At 46.9% G+C, this 19,241-nt stretch overlaps 1 protein-coding gene across 3 annotated transcripts in view; it reads left to right on the top strand.

Moving 5' to 3' along the window:
* The first annotated feature begins 525 nt into the window (after positions 1–525).
* PCNX4 (pecanex 4) overlaps positions 526–19,241 on the top strand; it is a 115,625-nt gene continuing 96,909 nt past the window's right edge. Inside the window, exons 1-2 of one of the 3 annotated variants that reach the window (XM_077464386.1) lie at positions 526–673; positions 8,896–8,945. The gene's annotated coding sequence lies outside the window, so the exon portion shown is untranslated. Of the gene's footprint in view, positions 674–8,604; positions 8,726–8,895; positions 8,946–9,245; positions 9,269–19,241 lie in introns of those variants that run through there. The other 2 variants (XM_077464387.1, XM_077464388.1) reach the window with 2 other exon arrangements.

Raw genomic sequence — 19,241 nt, 5'->3', positions numbered from 1 at the left:
CCCATTAATTTGGGGTACTTTGTTGCAGTAAGTAGGCTTAGCACTATATGACCATACCCCCGTATTTTTGAATATGTTCAGGTGTTTTTAACTAGCCTTGCAGGATAAATGTCATTTTTGAATGTGTGCGCTGTAATCAGTTTTGCACAATTTGCGTTGAGGGCACAAGTCTACGCTGGTGCTTTTACACAACCCTCTGCATGCATCTTCTAATTGATGTCTATAGTTAGCTGTTCGCAGGCTCTGGATGCTGTATGGCCCCCAATGAACTTTTTGTTTTTCAGACAAATCTTGCCTGGAGCTCAATGAGCCAAACGAAAAAATTTCCGCTTTCGAAAAAACTATTCATTTCGCTGCAAAATACATTTCCTCCAAACCCCAGTGAGAAGCACCATAATGACATGAAAAGAGTGAGGAATATGATACAGGGACACAACTGAGGCCTTTTTATTCCACATCTGGGGCCTTTTATTTGACATTCTCCCGCACTTGATCTCCTCAGCCTGATCTGCACACAGCTCCCTCCATTGTGTGTCATGGAGCCCGGGCACAGCTCTGCGCGTCCCCGCGGCGGGAGCGCGCCCGTGCTGAGATGGGGGATCGGGAGGAGGAAGGTGAAGAGCGGATGGATCCCGTGTGCGGTGTACCGGGCCTGAGCAGCGGAGGGGGGCGGGTGAGTGCAGCACGGAGGACGGGAGGAGGTGGGGAGGCAATGGCCGGGCTTCACCTAGGCCTCCATCACTACCCTGCTTTAACCCTTCACCAGCTGCAGCCTGGGCACCCTGGGGTGGGCATGGAGGGGGGTGTACAAATACAACACAGATGATTGTTTCTGTCTCAGCAGCGCCATCCCTCTGCACCCACATACCTTTACAGGCATGCATGGCTCCTGTACAGGGCCCTTTGTTTACATGGCCTGGATTTCCAGGGACAGTCCCTCCTGCTGTAGAGACTCCCAGGGACTGCACATCCCAAAGAGACCCTGTTACCGCTTAAAAAAAAAAAGCATGCCCCTGTAAAAGACAAAGTTTAACCCCTTCGTCACCACGCTAGGACCGTGCCAATAAACTAGTAGTGTGCCATAGAGCAGAGCTCAGGCGTCCTCCAGACTCGTCTCCATCCCAAATTCCACTTTTTTTTTTTTTTAAGAAGCCATACTAAACCTAAGAGCAAACATTTATTACTTTGCAGCTTGAGAATCCTTAGATCCAGCGGCTGCATTTGTTTTCTTTTTCAGGCTTTCTTTCCTTTATTTTCACCTGGCGATCTGGTCAGTAAATCCTGTTTTTTAAAGAACAAGCACCCCAGCAGAGTGTATCAGGTTACAGGGATGAGACAACCCATTTACCACTGACAGGGGTGCTTACAATAAGATCAGATACTTTTATTGTCATTGCAACAAGTCACATTTAACACTGCACACAAAATTAGTCAACGCACCCCAGCGCAGATCGGCTTTTATTTATGCAAGACCTTTATCTAAAAAAAAAAAAAAAAAAAAAAGTTCCTGTAACTTGCTATTAAGTATTAGCTAGAGTCTGGCTTTAATTTGTTAGTGTATCTAAATTTGCTAGTCCACTTAACAGTCCTCTTCCCCTAGACTGACAATGCTGCTGTCTGCTGTGCCCCTGTTCTCCTTCATCCAGAGTAGATGCACTCTAATACAGGAGGTGTGTTGCTGGCCATATCACCAGGTGAAAACGGGGGAGAAAAAAACTAATATAGCCATCACATCTAATGATTGGTAAGCTGCAATGTTACATTTTTGGTTTTGGTTTAATACTTCTTTAAGTCTGATCAGCTGCAGGTCAGGTCACAGAAAGGGGCGGGATGCTGGTGATGTCAGTGGCCTTCTATGGACACATTGGCATATTTAGTCAATGTCTCCGCCCCTTTGTTTACATCTGCTGCGTTTATGAGGAATTACCCAACCTGCAACTGATTGAACCCAAAGAGGAACTTCCCTGCCCCGCAACGTTAATTTTTAATATTCAGACTGCGCACATGATAAAGGAGATGGTCAGAGACTGCAGATGTCATGCAAGAGATGGTCAGCGGCTGTGGATATTATACAACAGAGATGGTCAAAGACTGCGGACGTGATAGAAGAGATGGTCAGAGGCTGCAGACGTGATAGAAGACATGGTCAGAGGCTGCGGACGTGATAGAAGACATGGTCAGAGGCTGCAGACGTGATAGAAGGCATGGTCAGAGGCTGCGGACGTGATAGAAGACATGGTCAGAGGCTGCGGACATGATAGAAGACATGGTCAGAGGCTGCGGACGTGATAGAAGACATGGTCAGAGGCTGCGGACGTGATAGAAGAACCGGTCAGAGGCTGCGGACGTGATAGAAGAACCGGTCAGAGGCTGCGGACGTGATAGAAGAACCGGTCAGAGGCTGCGGACGTGATAGAAGAACCGGTCAGAGGCTGCGGACGTGATAGAAGAACCAGTCAGAGGCTGCGGACGTGATAGAAGAACCGGTCAGAGGCTGCGGACGTGATAGAACAACCGGTCAGAGGCTGCGGACGTGATAGAAGAACCAGTCAGAGGCTGCGGACATGATAGAAGAACCGGTCAGAGGCTGCGGACGTGATACAAGAGACGGTGAGGGGCTGCGGACGTGATACAAGAGACGGTGAGGGGCTGCGGACGTGATACAAGAGACGGTGAGGGGCTAGGGACATGATACAAGAGACGGTGAGAGGCTGTGGACGTGATACAAGAGAGATGGTCAGAGGCTGCGGACATGATAGAAGAACCGGTCAGAGGCTGCGGACGTGATACAAGAGACGGTGAGGGGCTGCGGACGTGATACAAGAGACGGTGAGGGGCTAGGGACATGATACAAGAGACGGTGAGAGGCTGTGGACGTGATACAAGAGAGATGGTCAGAGGCTGCGGACATGATAGAAGAACCGGTCAGAGGCTGCGGACGTGATACAAGAGACGGTGAGGGGCTGCGGACGTGATACAAGAGACGGTGAGGGGCTGCGGACGTGATACAAGAGACGGTGAGGGGCTGCGGACGTGATACAAGAGACGGTGAGGGGCTGCGGACGTGATACAAGAGACGGTGAGGGGCTGCGGACGTGATACAAGAGACGGTGAGGGGCTGCGGACGTGATACAAGAGACGGTGAGGGGCTGCGGACGTGATACAAGAGACGGTGAGGGGCTGCGGACGTGATACAAGAGACGGTGAGGGGCTGCGGACGTGATACAAGAGACGGTGAGGGGCTGCGGACGTGATACAAGAGACGGTGAGGGGCTGCGGACGTGATACAAGAGACGGTGAGGGGCTAGGGACGTGATACAAGAGACGGTGAGGGGCTGCGGACGTGATACAAGAGACGGTGAGGGGCTGCGGACGTGATACAAGAGACGGTGAGGGGCTGCGGACGTGATACAAGAGACGGTGAGAGGCTGTGGACGTGATACAAGAGAGATGGTCAGAGGCTGCGGACGTGATGGAAGAACCGGTCAGAGGCGTGATACAAGAGAGATGGTCAGAGAATGCGGACGTGATACAAGAGAGATGGTCAGAGAATGCGGACGTGATACAAGAGAGATGGTCAGAGAATGCGGACATGCTGCACAAAACTGTCAAGGACTGTGAATATACTATAGGAGTTGTTGGAGAATGGTGACATGCTACTGGAGACATATTTGGGGAGATTTACTAAAGCTGGAGCACACAGAATCTGGTGCAGCGCTGCATAGCAACCAATCAAGTTCCAGGTTTTATTGTCAAAGCTTAATTGAACAAGCTGAAGTTAGAAGTTGGTTACTATGCATAGCTGCATCAGATTCTGTGTGCTCCAGTTTTAGTAAATGCACCGTATTACATGAGACTAATAGAAATCACTGCTATACCAGGACAGTAAGGAAACACAGATTGGTGTCTGCAGGGACCCTGAGGGTTGCACAAAAAGTGCATAAGGGCCGCAGGTTGGGCATTAGAAAAAGATGACAATGGGGATGTATTCTAAACCCTCCCAAAATTGCAAGAAATCCAGGTGTGCATGTTTGTACCCTTATCTTTCATTATTTGTTTTAATGGACAGATCAAACCTGTCTGTGAGTGGCCATGCACTGCCCCATCTTTAAAAGTTATGCAACCAGTTCAGATGCAGCTTGTGAAGGTCATAGATCGGACCATGTAGAGGTGTCCTGGGATTATGTTTATATGTACTTCCCACTGTCAGCAGTGCTTGTTATGGAGCAGAGTTTCCAACCTGTTGGAAAATCTCAGTAGCTGATGATTGTTCTCATGTCTAATAAGGAAGGAAACACGTTACTGTGCGTTTTCCATATTTACCCATCTAATTATGTGTATAAAACACCATAACGAGACCTGCGTTCTCGAGAATGGGCAGACATTATACATCCCATTTGTTGTTGTGGTTATCCTAAATGTTTCATACACAGTATAATGTCAGAAACACAGATAACATGTTTATTTCATTTAAAGGGTAACTCCATTTTCATGGGGAAACAAAATGAGCCAAAAAAAAAAAAATAATACTATAGCATATACAATTATGACACAACTCATATTGTAATTCAATAAAAGCTGCCGAAAATAGGTTTTACAGCTCTGTGCACAAAGAAAAAAAAAAGTGCCCATAATAAAACCAATCAATATATGCATATTGGCCTAAATTGATGAAGATGTTTGCTTTTTTTTTTTTTTTTGTTTTGTTTTTTTGTATTGGATAAGTCTCATAGCAGAAGGTAAAAATTATTGTTTTTTTTATTAAAAATTTCAGATTTTTTTATAGCGCACAAAATAAATGCAGAGGTGATCAAAAGGTGGGGAAAAAGGGCATAATTTTTATTTGGGTACAGTGTCGCACGACTGGGCAATTGTCAGTTAAAGTAACGCAGTGCTGTATTGCAAAAAATGTCCTGGTCATGAAGGGTAGTAAATCTACAGGAGCTGAAGTGGTTAATAAAGATATCGTAAATGACAGTACCTTCGACAAATTCATGTACATGTTGGACACAGGTACATGAACATATAGGAGGCATGGTTGAGGGCGACACTGAGGTCAGAAGGTCCATACGGTGGACAATCCTGACCTCGGCACACATTAAGCTCAGAAAGCACAGGGTCATTGGTTGCTATAACGCTGTTGGCTGGGGATAAGTCTTCGGTTGCTGGGACGTTGGTGGCTGCTGATGTTCTAGAAGCCATTAGCCCTGTGCGGGAACCTGTTACAATTGCTGCTTATCAGCAAACTTGGTAATTCTTAAAGAATCTGTCACAGCCATGACTTTAATGTGCTCCCTACACGCGGCTCAGGACACATAAAAGCATGGCGCTTTCATGGACTACAGGCTTCAGCAATTGTGTGAGCGAGGCTATAAGCTTTAAAGATCACTTATTTTTACTGTGCAAATGTACAGAAAAATAATTTGGCCATACTTTGGCTGTTGTTAATGTTTGTAAATAATGAAAGGGTACTTAGTTTAGGCTGGGTTCACACTGGTACGACACGACAGTTGTACCATTGTGGATCCGACCATGTCCTGCGAATTTAAGTCCGACTTCAATGAACGGGATCCAACTTTGACCCTCACAATACCAGGCACTTTGTGTCTGGTATGAATCTTTAGGGGAAATGCCAAATAAAAAAATAATAAATTGCGTGAGGTACCCCCCAAAATTCATACCAGACCCTTATCTGAGCACGCAGCCCGGCAGGCCTGGAAAGGGGGTGGGGAAGAGCGTGCGAACACCCCCTCTCTCCTGAACCATAATAGGTTGCATGCCCTCAACGTGGGGGGTGGATGCTTAGGGGCCACCCCAGAGCACCTTATCTCCATGTTGATGAGGACAATGGTCTCTTCCCGACAACCCTTGCCGGTGGTTGTCTGGATTTGCGGGCAGGGGGCTTATAATGTAGAAGCCCCCCAGGCCCCCCCCCCCACACCCTATGTGAATGATTATGGGGTACACGGGTTTTTAAAGTATTTTATTAAGGCAGCTCCAGCGTTTCTTCCGATTTTCTCCCCTCTCCTGGCAATGTCGTCTCCCTCTGCCGATTCTCCTGTCTCTCCGGTTATTCTCCTATCTGTGCTGTCTTCTCCCTCTGTTCTTCTTTTGATGTTGACTCAACGCAATCTTTCGGTGTAATGCTGGGTCCGCCGTGTGCAGGGCCTTATATTGGCATGGGGGCATGGTGCGGGGCCATTTGGAGGCCCCACCCTCTTGTGACGTCATCACCCCATCATGCCCAGGGTGATGACATCACAAGGGGGCAGGGCCTCCGGATGACATCAGCGAGTGGCCCAGCCCCCTGCCAATATAAGTCATTGCACACAGTGGACCCAGTATTACAGCAGGAGATCGGGTTGAGTCAACCTCGGAAGAAGACCCGGCAAAAGGGCAGAGGCTCTGGGCCGGCACAGACAGTATATAGACACTCCCAGAAGAGGAGAGAGCTGTGATGTGCAAGGAGGAAGGCGATGTGCCAGGGAACTGACTTTCTTGGAGTATTTACATTTTACAGCTAGTTCAGAGGCACTTTGCAAGTGAATAAATAAAAAAATTATGGAAATGAAAAACAATGCAGATAAGCATTAACCACTTGCTTACTGGGCACTTAAACCCCCCTCCTGTCCAGACCAATTTTCAGCTTTCAGCGCTGATGCATTTTGAATGACAATTGCGCAGTCATACAACACTGTACTCTATTGAAATTGTTATCATTTTTCCCCACAAATAGAGCTTTCTTTTGGTGGTATTTGATCACCTCAACGGTTTTTAATTTTTGTAAAAATTAAAAGATTATTTTTTATATTTTGTCATAAAATTTTGCAAACGTGTAATTTTTCTCCTTCATTGATGTACGCTGATAAGGCAACAGTGATGGGCACAGATAGGTGGCAGTCATAGGCACTGATCAGTGGCAATAATGGGCACTTACACTGATAGGTGACACTGTTTGGCACCTCTGGTGAGCTTTGATAGGTGGCACTTGTGGGCACTGGCAGGGGGTACTGATTGGTACAGATGAGGTGCCTGTGTTCCTTCCTCTTCGGGACCGATGTCCCTTTAACATAGGCCAGTGATCAGTTTTTTTTTTTCTCCTCACGCTAACAGCGTGAGGAGAAAAAAAAAACGATTACCGAGCTTTTGTTTACATCATGTGATCAGCTGTCATTGGCTGACAGCTGATCACATGGTAATGGGCCGGGACCGGCCCCTTACACGGATCTGTGATCACCCGAGTATCAGTGACTCGGTGATCACAGCACAGGGAGCGTGCACGCAGGGAGGATGTCCTATGATGGCCTCCCGGAAATTGAGGTCCGCGCTGTAGCCGTCATTTGGCTATGGCCCCGACCTCAAGTGGTTAAAAATACTTGATTTTTCTATGCTTTTACCTGTATTTTGTTTTAATTTGGGGACAGGGTCTCGTTAAAGGGATAAAACCTGGGCAGATATGCAGGTGTTGTAGATATGAAGTGCATCTGTGTACTTTTATTGTGCCCTGGCATACACTTTAACAGAGCTGTTAGTGACGGAAAGTGGCAAATTTAGGGTGGCCATACACTGCTCCATTATCCAGAAACAAAGCAAAGCAATTGGTGATTGGGCAGGAAGAGGAAAGGGCGGGGGGCACTGTTTGAACGCGACTCTGCAGCCTCAGGAGCTGAGACCAGAGGGTCCAGCGTTGGAGTGTTAAAGCGGGGTTCCACCGCCGTTTTTTTTTTTTTTTTATAGTTATGCTCTCAGTACTCATAGAAAATGTAAACTGTGAATTAAAGGGGTTGTAAAGGTAAATATTTTTTCACCTTAATGCATTAAGATGAAAAACATCTGACAGTGCCGGATTCCCCCAGCCCCCCCCCCCCCCCCGTTTTACTTAGCTGACCCCTCGAAAGTCCCGCGCTCGCCTCCGACATCCTCTTCACCGCTCAGCCTGGCCGCTGATTGGCTGGAGTGGATGGATTGAAAGCATTGCAGCCATTGACTCACGCTACTCTCAATCACATCCAATGACGCGACGCGCCGGGGCGGGGCCGAGTGATACAGTGAGCTGCTATAGCCACCGGCTGTATCACGGGAGCGCGCCCGCAAGTGCTTCTCATCATGCGAGGGAGCTCGCATGAACGTGAGAAGTGCTTGCGGGGGGAAGCCGAGACAGCTGCCCGAGGGACCCCAGAAGACCAGGTTCGGGGCCACTCTGTGCAAAACGAGCTGTACATTGGAGGTAAGTATAACATGTTTGTTATTTTTTTTTTTTATATAATAACTTTACAACCCCTTTAAAGAGATAAGTCCATGAAGTGTCATGCATCTCATTGCATTCAATACTAATCCAGCACATTTTACAAAGTAGCTAAATTCCTGTAGTTCAGCTTTAAAAATGTGAGCTTTGCATCACAATATTGACTCGAGCTGGAGTAACACTGTACTTCCCCTGAAGAACATGTGAATTGTCCCGTTATTTTATTCCTTTTATCCTTTCTGTATTTACTAGTGAGGAGTTTACTTGTATGCTGTGACTCAGAGGCCAGTCACCTGAATAACTGGTGTACTGTGTCACTGTTAGAGGTTGCTAGGTGTTCAGTTTACAATCACTAAGGGAACGCAATGCCGCACAAAGGTTTCTGACACCAAAAGCTAAAAGTTGCCAATGCGATAAAAAGGGAAAGTTTTATTTGAAAGCGTTTATAGATATTCGACTTGGAAAAAAGATGTCTACAAGGTATGACTTTTGAAATATCTAACTTTTTATCTGCCTGTTAAAAAAAAAAAAAAAAAATGTGGAAGACAGTTTTTGTTTTTTATGCCTTTTTATTAGGTGAACAAGTTGTTCGTGGCAAAAAGCAGATATTGATTTGAATTGCCTTTTTTTTTTTTTTTTTTTTTTAACAGGAAATCTGAAGGTTGTGATGCAAATGAGAAGAGAACCTCCTGTTTGGCAGGTAAATACTAAGTCAATTTATATGTTTATAGATCTCGTATAATCCCAGTGGATCTATTATTTCCCTGGCTGGGGATTTCCTTATCTGTTGCATCTGCACTGTCATTGTAAGTTGTTTTGGTGTCTTGCTCTGTAGACGTCTGTGCCAGGAAAATATTGCCGATATATAGCGTGTTATTTTTGTGATGGCATAGTATGCGTATTTGTTTGTTTACTGTATATGTATGTATTTTTGCACATCTTTTTTTCTCAAGAGTACACAGAAAATAAGAAAAAAGACCTACATTCTCAAAAGTGACACATCTGCTATACTGTGCACAAAAGGTACCCATTTTGTTTTAAAAACAAATGCATCAATTACAAGGGAATAAATGATATTTTAGGGCACACAAGTACCGTCTGCTAACATGCAGCTTGTTTGAGAAAATACCTCAATAGGACAAAGAGACACTGAGATCAACAAATGCTGTGGCACTAATGTGCTTTTAGAGTGAGGGAGAGATCACGCCAGCCTGGAAAAAGAAGATATAAGTGGGGATAGAACGTACAATAAAAAGTAATAATAATAATAATAAAAGAATGATGATAAAGGAATAATATAATAAAGTGGAGAAAATACTTGTCATATGAGAGGTGGTGGGACTCGCTCAGGCACTATGGAAAGATAGCTGACAGAAGTGAGACAGAGAAGCCTGTGATGTGGTGACAAGTGGGGAGAGCGGGGGTTGGCGGCTGCAGATGGAGTGTCAGACCACTCAGTGGGACGCCCTGTGGCAGGAGGCAGTCACTTTGTAGCAGATGCTGGCGAGATGTTAGTGCTGTTCTGTGGATGGCAGAGTTCACCGGTGGGATGTGAAGGAGGCTCACGATGAAATGTCAGGCTAATCGGAGTATGTTGGTAGCCACGGCTGTTGGTTTGATAAAGAGAGCCCTGAAACACGTAACCACGCTCCTCTACGTCACCTTGTGGAGACCTGAACCCAGCTGAATCCATCGGAGCACGCTGACTGGTTGGGAGTGCCGGTGCACTGCAGGGTCAGCACAGCCTCCACTACACCAGGGAGTGCCATCATCCTCAACCCGAAACAGTCACATCCATGGAGAGTCTGCATGAACTGCTCCAGCTTCCATCTGAAAGCCCCTGCTGTTTTAGTCGTGGCTACCGACATCCTCCAATTAGCCTGGCATCTCATTGTGAGCTGCCTTCACATCCCATCGGTGAGCTCTGTCATCCACAGCACAGCCTTGACCTCTCACCAGCATCTGCTGCGAGAGACCGAGCCACCGCCTGCAGCCACAGGCATCCCATTGAGCGGTTTGACACTCCATCTGCAGCCGCTGACCTCCATCGGAACAGCCGGACATGACCCCCCCCCACCCGCTGGTCACCACATTACAGGCTTCTCTGTCTCACTTCTGTCAGCTTCTTTCCATAGTGCCTGAACGAGTCCCACCGCCCCTCAAATGACAAGGATTTTCTCCACTTCCAAGAGTATTTTTTTTTTTTCATTTTATCATTTCTTTATCATAATTTTTTTATTATTACTTTTTATTGTACATTCTGTCCCCATTTATATCTGCTTTTACCAGGCTGGCGCCCTGTCTCCCTCATTCACATTTTTCCTTTTTAGGTACTCGGAAACCTATTTTTTGTGTCCCAATTGTTTTTACTCTACACAGTAGCACTGTAGCTCCTCATCCTTTACGAATTTGCTTTTATGTTTTACTTTTCATTCACTACAATTTTGCACAATGCTTATTTGTATTGAGCTAATGTACTTGATATAGATTTTATATAACGACCATTGACGTTTAAACTTAAATGTTTGATGTTTTAGTTTGCTAAAGCATAGTGTATTATAGAGGTCGACCGATATATCGGCCGGCCGATATATCGGCCGATATTTGCCGTTTTTTAATTAATCTGCATCGGCCGATTGTGCTGATGAAAAGGCCAATTTAGAACAGTGGGACTTGGAAATGACTTCTGTAATAGAAGTCAGTGTAAGTTGCCTGAGTCGTCATAGAAACGACTTTCCTCCTCTCTGGGCAGTCTGCCAAGAAAAGAACAAAAAGATACAATGTTTACACTTGAATGAATGAAATCATCTGTGTGTAGAGTTCTCAGTTTAACCATTTAAAGACTAAATCTTTTCTGACACTTGTTGCTTACAAGTAAAAATCCAGTATTTTCTGCCAGAAAATCACTTAGACCCCCCAAAAATTATATATATATATATATTTTTTTAGCAGAGATCCTAGGGAATAAAATAGCGGTTGTTGCAATATTTTATGTCACACGGCATTTGCACAGAGGTCTTTCAAATGCATTTTTTTGGGAAAAAAATACACTATTTAAAAAAAAAAAAAAAAATATGTAAAAACAGTAAAGTTAGCCCATTTTTTTTTTCGTCCAAAAGTTTTGACTACCTGTTTTAATTACTATATAGGTTTTTTTTTTTTTATCTAAATCATACATACAAGTAAACTGATTGGAGGTTTGTTTTGTTTAATAAATGTTTAAATGTAAGACATTTTCTGTATCATTTATGAAGGCCACTTTCACACTGGAGCGGGCAGGCGTTGATGGTAAAACGCTGCAAGTTTTAGCGGCTCTTTACCATAATTTTAGCGGTGCTATTTGGCTGCTAGTGGGGCACATAAAACCCAGCTAGCGGCCGAGGAAGAGGTTAAATGCGCCCGTGAAGCACAGCTGCCAAATCGCATTGCATGCGCTTCGGCAGTGGTGCCCATTCATATCAATGGGCAGGAGTGGTGGAGGAGCGGTATACACCACTCCAAACGTGCTGCTTGCAGGACTTTTTTTTAAGATCCTGCCAGCGCATCGCCTTTGTGCCCATTCACACTATCGTGACTTGTCAGGTGACTTAGTCGCCTGACAAGTCGCGCTCCGTTCTGTACTATGGAACCATTCTAATAGGAGTGACTCAAGTCGCTCCGACTTAGAAAAAGGTTCCTGTACTATTTTGGGGGCGACTTCAGGCGACTTGCATTGACTTCTATACAGTCGTCGTTTTTCCAAGTCGCTGCTGAAGTCGTGTGCAGGTCGCGTCTGTGAGTCGCGCTGCAAGTCGTGTCGCCCCTGTGTGAACGGGCACTCAGTGTGAAAGCACTCTGTCTTTCACACAGACTGCAGGGGAGCCGTTTTGCAGGCACTTTACAGGCGCTATTTTTAGCCCAAAAGTGACTGAAAAGTGTCCCAGTGGGAAAGGTGTGTTAGATTTTATGAGATCAAGGGGGATTAAAAAAAAAAAAAAAAAAAAAAAAAAATCGGCCTAACATATCGGCCCAAAAAAATCGGCATTGTATATCGGCTATCGGCCGCCATGATTTCTAAATATCGGCATCGGCCAGAGAAAAACCCATATCGGTTGACCTCTAGTGTATTATAAACATAGCCCACACCTAATGCTCATGCACATGTTCAGTTCATTTGCTTCTATGGTTAGCTCATCATCCCAAGGTCTCGGAGCAGCCATATGAAAGAATAGGGCCCTGTCATGATGTTTTTCATGAATAGGCTGCTGCATGAAGAGCTCGAGAGCAGAGCTAAAGGTAAGTATTTTAGTATGTTTGCTACATTGGAGGGGTGGGGGGGTATATTTAGCTTAAACCACTTATTCTCTTCTAATTTTAATGAGTGGCCACGAGTCTTGTTAAACTCCCTTCTGCAAAAAAGATTTAACCCTATTGTGGGGTCACTAGTATGGTATTAGAAAATTTTAATCATATCCCCTCTCAAGTGTCTGTTCTCCAGAGAGAATAAGTTCAGTGTTCGAAACCTTTCCTCATAACTAATCTCCTCCTGACCCTTTATTAGCTTTGTTGCCCTTTTTTGTATTCGCTCCATGCCCAGAACAGGACAGCATACTCCAGGTGCGGTCGGACCAGTTTTGTAGAGTGGGAGAATTATTGCGTCATCCCTGGAGTTAATCCCCATTTTAATGCAAGGGAATAATGATAGGAAATCATACATATTTGCTTTGTCACAGGACAAGAGGTGAGAGGAAATCTTCCAACAGTGATGCTTGTTCTGGTGACAACTGCCTAATAGGGGACTTCCGTCGAGTTTGGAGTGCATTACTTTTACCACATGTTGTGCCTCTGGGACAGAAAGTGAAGAGAAACCTAATCGATGGGACACAAATGGTGACTTACAAAAGTGTTTGTAAAGTCACTATGTGACTTTACATGTATCCTGCAATTAACAAAGGCCTTGAGCTACGGAGAGAAGTGTGAGTGGCCAAGATTCCCCTGCCACATCAGCTGGCCAGCAGAGGGGAATCTGGCCCCTCCCCCTTCTCTCCATAGATCGAGGCCAGTCAGCATAGGGGGATTACGTGACCGCACAGCTGTGGTTTGACGAGTTATTTAGCCTTTTCATTTTAAACACATACACTTGTAATGGAAGTATAATCAGTAGGGGATACATTAATATGTGCAGCATTATGCAGCTGAATAGCGGCGAGGGGGAAAGGGGAGAGACTGTCAGAGGAGAGACAGTGGATGACAGAGAAACTGACCACAGTAATCAGGCCTCAGCAGCCATGATTACCGTGGTCAGCAGAGGCAGGGGGACACATTAACTGGCAGGATTAACCAGGTTTATTACAGGGTAGGAAGAAAATAATTAGACAGCACAAGCACTGTGCTATACAGCATGTCTTTAAGCAGCCCTCAAAACTTCTGCTCGCATTTGTCAAGTGGAAATAATCTGAGGGCAAGTGCTCTGGCTGAGGGGGGCAGATCAGCTTGACTCAGGCCAGTGTCAGAGCCACTCAGCTCGGGCGGGCGATGAGTCTGTTCGGCACGGGCCAGTGTCAGATCCACTCGACTTAGACAGGGAGCGGGCCATTCAGCTCGTATCCGCTTGGCTCGGGCAGGGTGGCGAGTCTGCTTGGCTCGGGCAGGGTGGCGAGTCTGCTTGGCTCGGGCAGGGTGGCGAGTCTGCTTGGCTCGGGCAGGGTGGCGAGTCTGCTTGGCTCAGGCAGAGTGGCGAGTCCTCTTGGGGCGAGGGACTGGGCTGCTCAGCTTGGGTCAGCGTCAGGTTAAGAATTGCTATCGCAATTTTTTCCCCTCTCGATATCTCAACAAAGCATTTTTCCGATTCTTCCTATGCAGAGAACTTTCTGCTGAAACCGACAGCTGTCAAGAAAAATAATGATAAAAAATGGCAGTCTACCAAGTATCACAATATTCCTCAGCCCTGAGCTAACTATAAACATTGTAACGTACATAACCCACCCCTCAACCCTGAACTTGATACATAATACACCCCTCAACCCTGAACTCGGTACGTAGGGCACCTCTCAACCCTGGACTCGGTACATAGGGCTCCCCTCAACCCTGGACTCGGTGGGGGGTGTGTCCGGATGTAGACCTAGGAGGACGTGTGGTGCTGGAGCTCCTGCCATCCTGAACCTAATCCTGCTCCATCCTCCGAACGCCTGACTTTGGGGACGATTATCACCTATCCCCTACATCTGTACCATCCTGCTGGACGGCGGGGAAACATTTTGGTGGAAGCTAGCAGAGTATCCGACGGCTCTGTGGTTTGAGGCCTAGCTGGCCCGCAGTGTCCGGCCGCCATCTTGCGGCCTGTGAAGCCTCCGGACCGGCCGCGGTGGAGTACAGAGCCCGGAAAACAGCTGTACGGGAGCGTGGTGCGGAGGGGACACAGGACGGAGACGACTGGGGCTGAGTCCTCAAGCCATCCTGGCAGATACCGCTGCGGTGACGATAATACTCCGTGGCAAACGGCCACGCGGCGGTGCATCCGCCATTTGGGAGGACTGACTGACCTGTGGAGGCCCTTTATTATCCTTGGTGGGGAGGTGAGTCATATACTGGGGGGCATATAGCGGCTGCACAGGAGCGGTGGAGAGATGTGTGGGGGAGTGGGTAGCAGCCCTGGTGCCATTCCCTGCTGAATTCCCTGCTGGGTGCATGAATAGACTACCTTAAAGGGCAACACTCCAACTCCTCAGTGAATAGCAAGACTGTCTCCTTACTACATTGTTAAGTTTCTGGAAGTGAGATGCGCTGGGGGGCTGCCAGAACTGTACCTTTCGCCCTCCTAATCAGTTTTTACTGTATCCCTGAAGTTGAGTATTCTTAAAGGGGCGCTCCCTCCTCTCTGCACACAAGTACACGCAAGGCCAGCTTGCTCCTCATTATTCCTCATGCCCTCCAAAGGCAAGTATGCGGCTAAGAAGGCATCGTTACAGCCAGTGCAGAATCCTAGTGACTTTTTGAATCAATTCAAGGCTCTAATGGTGGACATGGAGTAGGCGGCCCCGCAGGAGGCTGCTCCATCCGCATCCACGTTACCTCCAGCAAATGATACCACTGTTATTCTTGCAGCGATTGAGCAAAGCAGAACTTCCTTGTTGATTCGCATTGATCATCTGGCGGAGGAATGCAATCTCATAAGAGCAGACTTTGATAAGTTCAGGGGCAGGCTCTCGGAAACTGAGTCGCGTATCTCGGCGGCTGAGGACACTACTCACCGTCATGATGAGACCATTCAGGCATTGCAGCGTACAGTTCAGAATCTGGTGGCCAAGTCTGACGACGCAGAAAATCGCATGCGAAGGAACAATGTCAGGGTCTTGGGCTTGCCGGAGGGAGCGGAGGGGGACCGTCCGGCTGAATTTGCCGAAGACTTCTTTAAATCACTGCTTCAATTGACGAATGTCCCCCCCGACGTATGTGGTGGAGAGGGCTCACAGGGTCCCGACCAGTCGGGGTCCCCCAGGGGCCCCAGCTAGACCATTCTTGGTACGCTTTCTCAACTTTCGGGATCGTATCTTGCGTGAAGCTCGTAAACATCAAAACCTACCTTTTGAGAACACGGTGGTACACCTGTATCCTGATTTCTCGGCTGATCTCCAGAGAAGACGCAAGACATTTACAGACATCAGAAGGAGGCTTCGTGAGCGTGAGCTGAAATATTCCATGCTTTATCCCAGCCGACTGCGGGTGCAACATGGAGGATCGGTGAAATTTTTTGATTCTCCTGCTGAAGCTGATCTATGGCTACAATCGATTTAACTGGCAAGTCGCGACACCTCTGATTACTACAAGGCGAGTTAACTTCAACTACCTATTTTTTTGCCCTCCTGTGGTTGCTGTCAAGCATTTGGATGATTTGGCTCCCTGACAAGTGTGTCTCATGTTGGGCTGTGATTTTGTTGTCCTGCAAGAAGTCTGACCTACTTTGTCTGGGGGTGGGGGGTGGGTAGTGGCGGTTGTTGTCCGCTTCTCCGGTCCGCTCTCCTGCAGACTCCCTGCCCTGGGTGGGGCCACCTGCCATGGTTTCTCATATTTTTTGCCCGCACTTGGCTACATAAGTTGGTGGGAGTTACGTAGAGGAACAGGCTATCCGGATATCCATGCCAAAGGACAGACGGGTCGTCAGCGGAGTGGGAGCTCCAGGCACGTTAACACTATGTCCATAAACTTTGGACTCTTGGTTTACACTTGAACTCTTTTTTTGGTTCTCGGTTTGTACTTTTTGTCTAATGGTCCTTTTTTGACCCATCACAGTCAAGCCTTCTGGGACTATTTTTGGACACAGTTTGGGGATAAGCTGCGTGTATGTGTTTTTTTGTGTTGTCACACGGCAGCAGGGTGTTTATGGGATTCCAAGGGTAAGGGGTTTGATAAGTGCAGCCCTCCAAGGTAAATTGTTTACTTATATGTCTAATGCCATGTCTGATTTCAGTCTCCAACTGTATTTCTCACTAATGTTATGTGTATCTCCTAGTCACATGGGGGATGATGGCGGGATCAATGTTTAATGTAGTTTCATGGAATGTCAGAGGTCTTAATGATATATTCCGTAGAGCCTTAATGTTTCAATTCCTAAAACCAATTAGTCCCCATGTGGTGTTTCTGCAGGAGACGCATCTGGATGGGAGCAGGGTGCTGGCCTTACGCAGAGCCTGGATACAGAGAGCGTTACACGCTACATACTCTACCTACTCCAGGGGAGTATCAATTTTAATTAGAAAGGCGGTACCCTGCACCATACACCATGTGATCTCAGACCCGGGTGGTAGGTTCTTGGTGATTGTGGCTGATATTGGTACGTGCAAAATGGTTTTGGTGAATGTTTATATCCCGCCCCCCTTCCAGATTCAGATCTTGTATGACCTATTGGGTAAACTGGCGCCCTACCTGCATCTCCCCCTCCTTATAGCCGGGGATTTTAATGCTATCCTATCTACTGCTTTGGACTCCTCCAATGCATCTAGGGTGGCGTCGGCTGATCTTTCTGCCTGGGCGGCGGCTGCTTCCCTGACAGAGCTTTGGCGTTGGAAAAACCCTGCCACTTGAGGCTACTCACACTTATCAAAAACTCATAAATCCTCATCGAGAATAGATCTAGCATTTGCTAATGCATCTATGCTACAATTAGTGGGAGGTGCAAAGTATTTAGCAGGTGGTATCTCTGACCATTCGCCCTTGTCAATCCACATTGGATCCAACTCAGGTCCTAAGGGGAGGGGATGGAAACTGAACCCGGGTTGGTTGGAGGTGGAAGAGGTTTCTTCACAAGTTGCGCCACACTTTGTAACTTTTTGGGAAAATAATGAGGGGTCTGCCGACGCCACCATAGTTTGGGACGCATTTAAAGCCTGCATGCGGGGGCACTATATTTCAGCCATTAAACAGGCTCACAGGTCCCACAATCAGATAGAACAGGAATTACAGGACGGGGAGAGGGTGTGTGCCATGGAACACGCGAACAGTCAGTCTGCTGTCACATATGGTGAACTGCTGGAAGCAAAACGTGCTTTGGCGCTCCATTACTCTGAACTAACACACACATCTAGGATGAAAATGGCTGAATCCATCTTTGAGCAAGGGGACAAGAACGGTAAACTGTTAGCCATGTTGGTGGCTGAGCAAAGGGCACAGACTAATATCCCTTGTATCAAAAATGCTCAGGGAGACCTGCTGACGACCCCAACGGACATCCTAGACACGTTTGTGGAATATTACAAAACTCTGTATGCCCCCATACCGACTTATGACATAACGGAGTTGGAAGGGTTGTTAGCATCATTGCAGGTCCCGAGGCTGTCTGAGACAGATAGGGACTTTTTGGAGGCTGACATAACTGCAGAAGAAATTGAAAGAGCCATTAGGTCTTTCCCTCCCCGTAAATCCCCAGGACCTGACGGTTTCTGCATCGAGTGGTATAGGCAGTATTTGGAAGAATTGGTACCTAGACTTAAAAATTTGTATGACTACTGCCTGGAACACAGGTGTCTCCTGGACTCTTTGCTGGAGGCACAGGTGATCCTGCTGCCGTAGCCGGGCAAGGACCCCCTGTCATGTTCTTCGTATAGACCGATCGCATTGCTGAATCAAGATCTAAAAAATTCTGACGAAGGTGCTGGCTACCAGACTCTCTCAGGTTATCACGACTTTGGTGGATATAGATCAGACAGGGTTCATTCTGCAGAAATCTACTGACACTAATTTACGCAGATTGTTTGCACACCTACAGATTGAACATGCTGAAAAGGGATCTAGAGTGGTAGTCTCCCTGGATATGGCCAAGGCCTTCGATTCTGTAGACTGGCAATACATGTTGACGGTTCTGCGGAGAATGGGCTTTTGGGAGATCTTTGTGACTTGAATATCTCTGCTTTTATAGTTCTCCACAGGCGGGTATCAAAATAGGTACTTCAGTCTCCCCACAATTTAGATTCAGTAGGGGTACGTGTCAGGGGTGCCCATTATCTCCCTCCTTGTTTGCATTAGCAATAGAACCACTGGCTATAGCCCTGAGGCAATCACCTGAGGTAGGAGCACTGGAGGTGGGGGGTATTAGGGAGTGTATAGCGTTATATGCGGATGACATGCTTCTTTTCTTGAAGGACGCGGGGCCATCTCTGGAGGCGGTGTTCGGGGTGCTCGACAAATTTGCTGAGTTCTCCGGGCTCCGGGTCAATTGGGAGAAGTCCAATGTGATGGCTATTGATGGGGAGGATCGAGCGCTGGCGACCACTAGGGTTCCCATTGCATAGGTGCCAGAATTTAAGTATCTAGGGGTGAGAGTGTCACCAAGAGTGGGCTATTATATGTCTCTAAATCTCTTCCCCATGCTGGCCAGGGTTAAGGTGCAGTTGGAAACTTGGAAACATCTGCCGTTGTCCCTAATTGGTAGGGTTAACTTGCTCAAAATGAAGGTCCTACCAGTTTTTCTTTACTTTTTACGTAATTCACCTATTTGGATTCCCTGCTCATTTTTTCGGAGGGT

This window comes from Lithobates pipiens, unplaced genomic scaffold (assembly GCF_037356315.1).
Source record: "Lithobates pipiens isolate NorthernLeopardFrog02 unplaced genomic scaffold, aLitPip1_a1.2 Scaffold_30, whole genome shotgun sequence".
NCBI lineage: Eukaryota > Metazoa > Chordata > Amphibia > Anura > Ranidae > Lithobates > Lithobates pipiens.
The sequence above is the reverse complement of the archived record's forward strand: the minus strand, read 5'-3'. Positions and strand labels throughout refer to the sequence as shown.